General features: G+C 45.3%; 1 pseudogene; it reads right to left on the reverse strand.

Annotated features, from left to right (window-relative positions):
- Window positions 1-1,020: 1,020 nt before the first annotated feature.
- On the reverse strand, window positions 1,021-1,176 carry LOC101352712 (60S ribosomal protein L39 pseudogene; annotated as a pseudogene).
- Between the last annotated feature and the right edge of the window lie 5,615 nt (window positions 1,177-6,791).

Genomic DNA, 6,791 nt, shown 5'->3' on the forward strand with positions numbered 1-6,791 from the left:
ATCTGAGTCTCAGCACTTGGTGCCTGGACCAGGCTGCACCTGTGGCTGCTGCGCTCACGGTGACTTTGAGTAACCGTGCCAGCACCTGAGCACCTGGCTATGTCCCCGGTGCCCTTTTGCTTGAGTATTCATATAGTGATGCACATAGTATTTTATTTCAGTTGCTTTCTTGTTGTTCTCCTTTGTATTACAGTGAAGGCATTATGTTGTTTTTTGTGATTTGGTGCATTGGTAGATTATGTTACATATGCATTTCATTTCAGTAAAGAGAATGTTACCAGACATTTTTATAAGGAAGGGGCATTGGTACTGGGAGCATCAAGAACCACTAACCTTGGACAGACAGTAGTCCTTGGGGTGACTGATGAGTAGGAAGATTTAGAGGTCTCTGCATTCCCTTCCTGGGAGGGGCCAGCTCAGCTTAGGTGGGGTAGGGGGACAAGCCTCCCTGCTGGGTGAGGCCTGGGCAGTCCTAGCAGCACAACCTCCCAGGCTGGAGAAGCGGTGGGTGGGGGGTGGGGGGGTGGAGGAGGAAGCACAGGCAAGGCCCTGGGGCCCCTGGGTTGGGAAGTGGGCAGATCCCTGTCCCAGGGAGAGGGTCCCTGAGCCCTCTGCCTGCTTTCCCAGACCCTCCAAGTGCTCTTCTTTTTTTTTTTTTCCAAAGCAAAGGTCTCATGTATTTATTAGTGGAATCAATCTCTTAATGCGGAAGCATAAAAACAAATGAAGAAACCAGAATTTTCCCAATACATGTTCAATTGTACAGATCATGGCGAAATTTTCAACCTGGTATGGTAAAATGCTAGTGACCCTCATAAACCAAAAAAATGCGTTGCCATCCAGTCAATTCCGACTCATAGAGACCCTATTAAGTCAGAGTAGAACTGCCCCATAGGGTTTCCAAGGAGCAGCTAGTGGATTCGAACTGATTAGCAGCCATAGCTCTTAACCACTGCACCACCAGGGCCCCAGTGATCTTGATAGAGGGGTAAATCTGTGTTCCATCGCATGGGTAATTCCTTATAGACCCAGCTTGGTTCTTCTCCAGTGTCTTCTCTTGGAGTTATCCTTGATTTTATTACTAGTTTTCATTCAAATCCATTGGGGAATAGGGCGATTCTGCTTTTGTTTCTTGGCCAGGAATCTCTTGATCCTGAAAGTTTTATGAGAAGACATGGTGAAGATAGACACACACCACGATGGCAGAGAAAGGGAGAAAGAGCTCCCAGCCCTCTTCTGATCCTGCTTTAGGAGGCCAGCTCCTCCGGAATTTCCCAGTAGGAGCCAAATCACTCTCTGTCCCTGGCAGCTCCCCTGCCGTGTCTCGACTCTGGGCTGAGACCTGGGTTGAGATCCCCACTAGTCCACATTGTTCGAGACGTGGCCCTGCTCCCACAAGTACAGCTCAGTTCCACAGGGGCTGTGGGGGCAGGTGAGTGGGACTGTGTAGGAGCCCACACCATAACCTGGGTGACAGGTGTCTTCCCAGTGCTCCATCCTCTTGTCAGGTGATTTCTGTTTGCCGTGACCTCATGCAAAGCGTTATTTCATGTGAATAATATGTACCTCTGGCTCCATGCTCATTGCTGACTCTGGCCCAAGAGCAACCACAGAGCATCTTGCACGCACCTGGTCCTACCACTCTCCCCACTCACCTTCCGCGAACTGGCCTCCACACACACCCCACATGGTGCATCACACTAAAGTGATGTTGAAATTCTCTGTACAGCTTCCTAGAGCTGTTGTGTTCTTGTTGTTGTTAGGTGCAATGGAGTCAATTTTCAACTCAGAGTAGAACTGCCCCATGGGGTTTCATAAGCTGCTATCTTTATGGGAGCAGATCGCCAGGCCTTTCTCCAACAGAGTGGCTGGTGGGTTCAAACTGCCAGCCTTTCAGTTAGTAGGCGAGTGCTTAACGATTGTGCCACCAGGGCTTCTTCTTCCTGGAGTAGGTTAACATAATAACATTAATAGTCACTGTCTTAGTCATCTAGTGCTGCCTAAACAGAAATACCACAAGTGGATGGCTTTAACAAAGAGAAATTTATTTTCTCACAGTATATAGTAGGCTAGAAGTCCAAATTCAGGGTGTCAGCTCCAGGGGAAGGCTTTTCTCTCTGTTGCCTTCTTATCAATCTTCCCTTGGTCTGGGAGCATCTCAGCACAGGAACCTCAGGTCCAAGGACGTGCTCTGCTTCCAGTGATGCATTCTTGGTGGTGTGAGGTCCCCAATTCTCTGCTTGCTTCCCTGTCCTCTTGTAAGATAAAAGATGGTGCAGGCCACACCCTAGGGAAACTCCCTTTACACTGGATCAGGGATGTGACCTTAATTAGGGTGTTATACAGTCCCACCTTAATCCTCTTTGACATAAAATGACAATCACAAAATGGAGGTCAACCACCCAGCCAAATTGATATACACATTTTTGGGGGGACATAATTCAAACTGTGATAGTCACCAACTATCGTAAAGTAGAGGGTCAGTGAAAACGAGGGAAACACTCCATGAGATGGATTGAAACAGTGGCCAAAACAATGGATCATGAAGATGGGGCATCACAATGATCATGAAGATTAGGCAGAACCAGGCAATGTTTTGTTTTATTGTACATAAGGTGGCCATGAGTTGGAGCTGACTCAACAGCAACTAATAATGACTTTGTGTGTGCCTGAGTGCAGATCCAGTGCACGCATTATTCATTTGGTCCTTACCACTGGCTCGGGTGGGTCCCCCAGCAGCCGACCCTAAGATAAGTGTTTGAGTACAAGCCTTCATCTGGCAGGTGTTCTGGTTACCCATTGCTGTGTAATAAATGGTTTCAAATCTTAGTGGCTTAAAACAACAGTCATCATTTATTCTGTTTATGAATCTGCAATTTTAGGGGGGCTTGGCGGAGCCAACTCGTCTCTGCTCCACTTTGTTGGGGTCTCAGTGAGGAAGGCACCACCTGCCAGGGATGGCGACTGTCTTCATGTCGTTCCTCCATGGGGCATCTTTCCAGCATAGAAGCCTCCTCCAGGAAGCCGGAATTCTTACATGGTGACCTGCAGCTCCAAGGCCCAGTGTCTTAAGAGATCGAGGTGGATGCTGCACGGCCTTTGTGTCCTCACTTCAGGAATCCTGCAGTGTCAGCTTCAAGGTATTCTATTGATCATCTAGGACCAGCCCCAATTCAAGGATGGAAGGCTACACAAAACATGGGCCACAGGTGATCATCTTAGAGGCTGTCCACCATCCTAGCTAATTCCAGTAAGCACCAGATAGATAGACAGATAGATAGCCAGACAGGCAAGCACAGATATATAGATAGACAGATAGATAGATAGACGTACATAGATAGACAGACAGACATAGATAGACATAAATAGATTGACAGACAGATAGATAGACATAAATAAGCATAGATAGATAGATAGACATAGATAGATAAACAGATAGACATAGATGGATAAACATAGGTAGATAAATAGAGAGATAGATGGAGAGATAGACAGACATAGATAGATATAGACAGACAGGTAGATAGACATAAATAGATAAATGGATGGATGGACAGATAGACATAGATTAGATAGACATAGATGGATAGATAGATAGATATACAGACAGGCAGACAGATAGACATAGGTAGATAAATATATAGAGATAGATAGACATAGGTAGATAAATGGATGAATGAATAGATAGATCAGTAGATAGATGTGCAGACAGACAGATAGACATAGATATAGACAGACATAAATAAATGGATGGATGGCTAGATAGACAGATAGACATAGATGAATAGAAACAAATACATAGACATAGATAAATAGGTAGATAGACAGACAGATAGATAGCTACTATCAAGTCAATTCTGACTCATGGTTACCTCACGTATAATAGAATGAAACACTGCCTGATATTTTGTCATCCTCATAATCACCGGTATGTTTGAGTCCATTGTTGCAGTGATTGTGCCAGTTCATCTCACTAGGGTCTCCCTTACCCTCACTGGCCCTCTGCTTCAGCAAACATGATGTCCTTCTCCAGCGACTGACTCTATAATGTGTCCAAAGAAAGTAAGTTGGACAATGTTTTGTTGTGATCCATAGGGTTTTCCTTGGCTAATTTTCAGAAGTAGATCACCAGACCTTTCTTCCTAGTCCGTCTTAGTCTGGAAGCTCTGCTGAAACCTGTCCACCATGGGTGACCCTGTTGGTATTTGAAATGTTGGTGGCATAGCTTCCAGCATCACAGCAACACAAAAACATGCCCAATACGACAGACTGACAGGTGGGTGGTGGAGTAAGCACTGGAGGGGGTGGGAATTGAGATCGGGAAAGAAGGAGGCTCCCAGGATGTGTGAATGAGCAGGTACTTCTGTGGGCTGTGGGGCTCTAATATCATTTTAAAGCAAATCCCAGACATATTTTTTATTCATAAATATTTCAGTTAACATTTCTAAGATACAAGGACTCATTTAAAAAAAAAAAACCACAGTGCCATTATCACAACTAAAAACATAAGTATTTCTTAATACCATTGAATATAAAATCAGTGTGCAGATTTTTACATAAAATTTTTTTCAGGAGGCGGGGCCAAGATGATGGAGTAGTCAGATGCTTCCAGTGGGCCCTCTTACAACAAAGATCTGAGAAAACAAGTGATTCAATTATATATGGCAATCTGGGAGCCCTGAACATGAAAGGCAGAGTTGAGAAACCGGACTGAATGGCAGGGGGAGGGAGAGACGGTTCGGAAGCAGGGAGGAGTTGCCAGATCTGACCTGGTGAGAGCCTGAGCCCTTCAGGCCTGATCAGCTTGTGGGTGAGCGGTGAGGCAGGCAAGCAGCCGTGTTAGGGAGTAGCGTTTTCTGCACCGGGAGAGACAGTCTACATGGCCACCCAGAACCAATGAGAAGCAGCCCTTGATTCAGCAAAAGATAAGTAATTGCGTTCGGCCTACCGCGCGGATCAAAAACACCCCCCTTAGGGAAAAACCTCTCTCCCATTTACCTCCCCACTCCCTGCTCTGCACTGTGTCCTGGACCAGCGTTAGCAATTGCCGAGTCCCCTGGGCTGGAAGTAGGATCTGTCATACTCCCGGAGCCATTCTCCCTGCCTTGGAGAGTGAACAAATTAACAAAAGGGGGAAAAATAAACTGATGGCTCCCCTAAACCAGGAACCCAGGGTAGGCACAGCTCCTTTGCCTAGGCACAGGCATAAGGAACCCATGGACTTTGAGTGCCTTTCCCCCTGCATAGACTTGTGTGGGCCCATCTCAACAGCGTAGGCCTCATTACCGCAGTGCAAAAGGGTATATACCGGAACCCTAACTTCAACTGTTTCAGCTGTGAAGTGGCAGGTTCTTGACATTTGATACTGCTCTGCCAATTAAGCAGGGTCTTCACCTACCCACTTCGGGTGCCTGAGGAATGGTGGCTCCACTCACGCCACCTAGCCACCTGCGATAGGTGCCCATGAATAAGAGGTGCCCCCCAGTCCTTACAGCCAACAGCATTAGGTGCTCATAGTCTGGCTGCAAAACCCACCCACCTATGCACTCTAGGGAACAGGGAAATGCCTTCCTCCTGGACGCTCGGGGGTGGCCATCAGCCCCCTGCCTTGCCCATAGTGTGTCCCCCTGCTGCAGCCAGATGCCTGTGCCCACATTAATCACCCATGCCTGTCTAGAACTGTAAGTGAGAGCCTACACCACACACTTGGTGGCTATCTACCTGGGCACCTGAGCTGAATCCATACAGGAGGAGTGGGTGGACTTCTGAGCTCGCATAAGTAGTAACAGATCTAACCACCTGGTGACAGGACATTAGAGCTTCAAAGGTGTCAATAATCAAACTAGCTCATACTAGCAGCCTATATGGGCATAGCAAAACAAAACAAGAAGCCAGACAAAGTGAGCAAACATAAAATAAATAAATATAATAACTTATTGATGGCACGTAGACAACAGTTAATATCAAATCACATAAAGAGGCAAGCCATGATGGCTTCCGCAAGCTCCCAAAATAAAGAATCTAGAAATTTTCCAGTGGAGAAAAATTTCTTGGAATTAACAGAGGCAGAATACAAAAGAATAATATACAGAACTCTTCAAGAAATTAGGAAGGAAATTAAGAAAAATGCAGAACATGCAATAGAGGAAATTCAAAAGATTAGAGAAGAGCATAATGGCAAATTTAACAGGCTGCAAGAATCCACAGAGAGACAGCAATCAGAAATCCAGAAGATTAACAATAAAATTTCAGAATTAGACAACTCAGTAGAAAGTCACAGGAGTAGAACTGAGACAATGGAAGTCAGAATTAGTAAGACTGAAGATAAAGCACTTGACACCAACTTATTTGAGGAAAAATCAGATAAAAGGATTTAAAAAAATGAAGAAACCCTAAGAATAGTGTGGGACTCTATCAAGAGGAATAACCTACAAGTGATTGGAGTACCAGAATGTGGGGGGGAGGGATAACAGAAAATACAGAGAGAATTGTTGAAGATGTGTTGGCAGAAAACTTCCCTGATATTGTGAAAGATGACAAGATATCTATCCAGGATGCTCATCGAACCCCACATAAGGTAGATACCAAAAGAAAGTCACCAAGACATATTATGATCATACTTGCCAAAACCAAAGAGAGAATTTTAAGAGTGGCTAGGGATAAACGAAAAGTCATCTACAAAGGAGAGTCAATAAGAATAAGCTCAGACTACTCAGCAGAAACCATGCAGGCAAAAAGGCAATTGGGATGACATATATAAAGCCTTGAAGGAAAAAAGCTGCCAGCCAAGA

Source organism: Trichechus manatus, unplaced genomic scaffold (genome assembly GCF_000243295.1).
Source record: "Trichechus manatus latirostris isolate Lorelei unplaced genomic scaffold, TriManLat1.0 scaffold00053, whole genome shotgun sequence".
NCBI classification, from domain to species: Eukaryota; Metazoa; Chordata; class Mammalia; order Sirenia; family Trichechidae; genus Trichechus; species Trichechus manatus.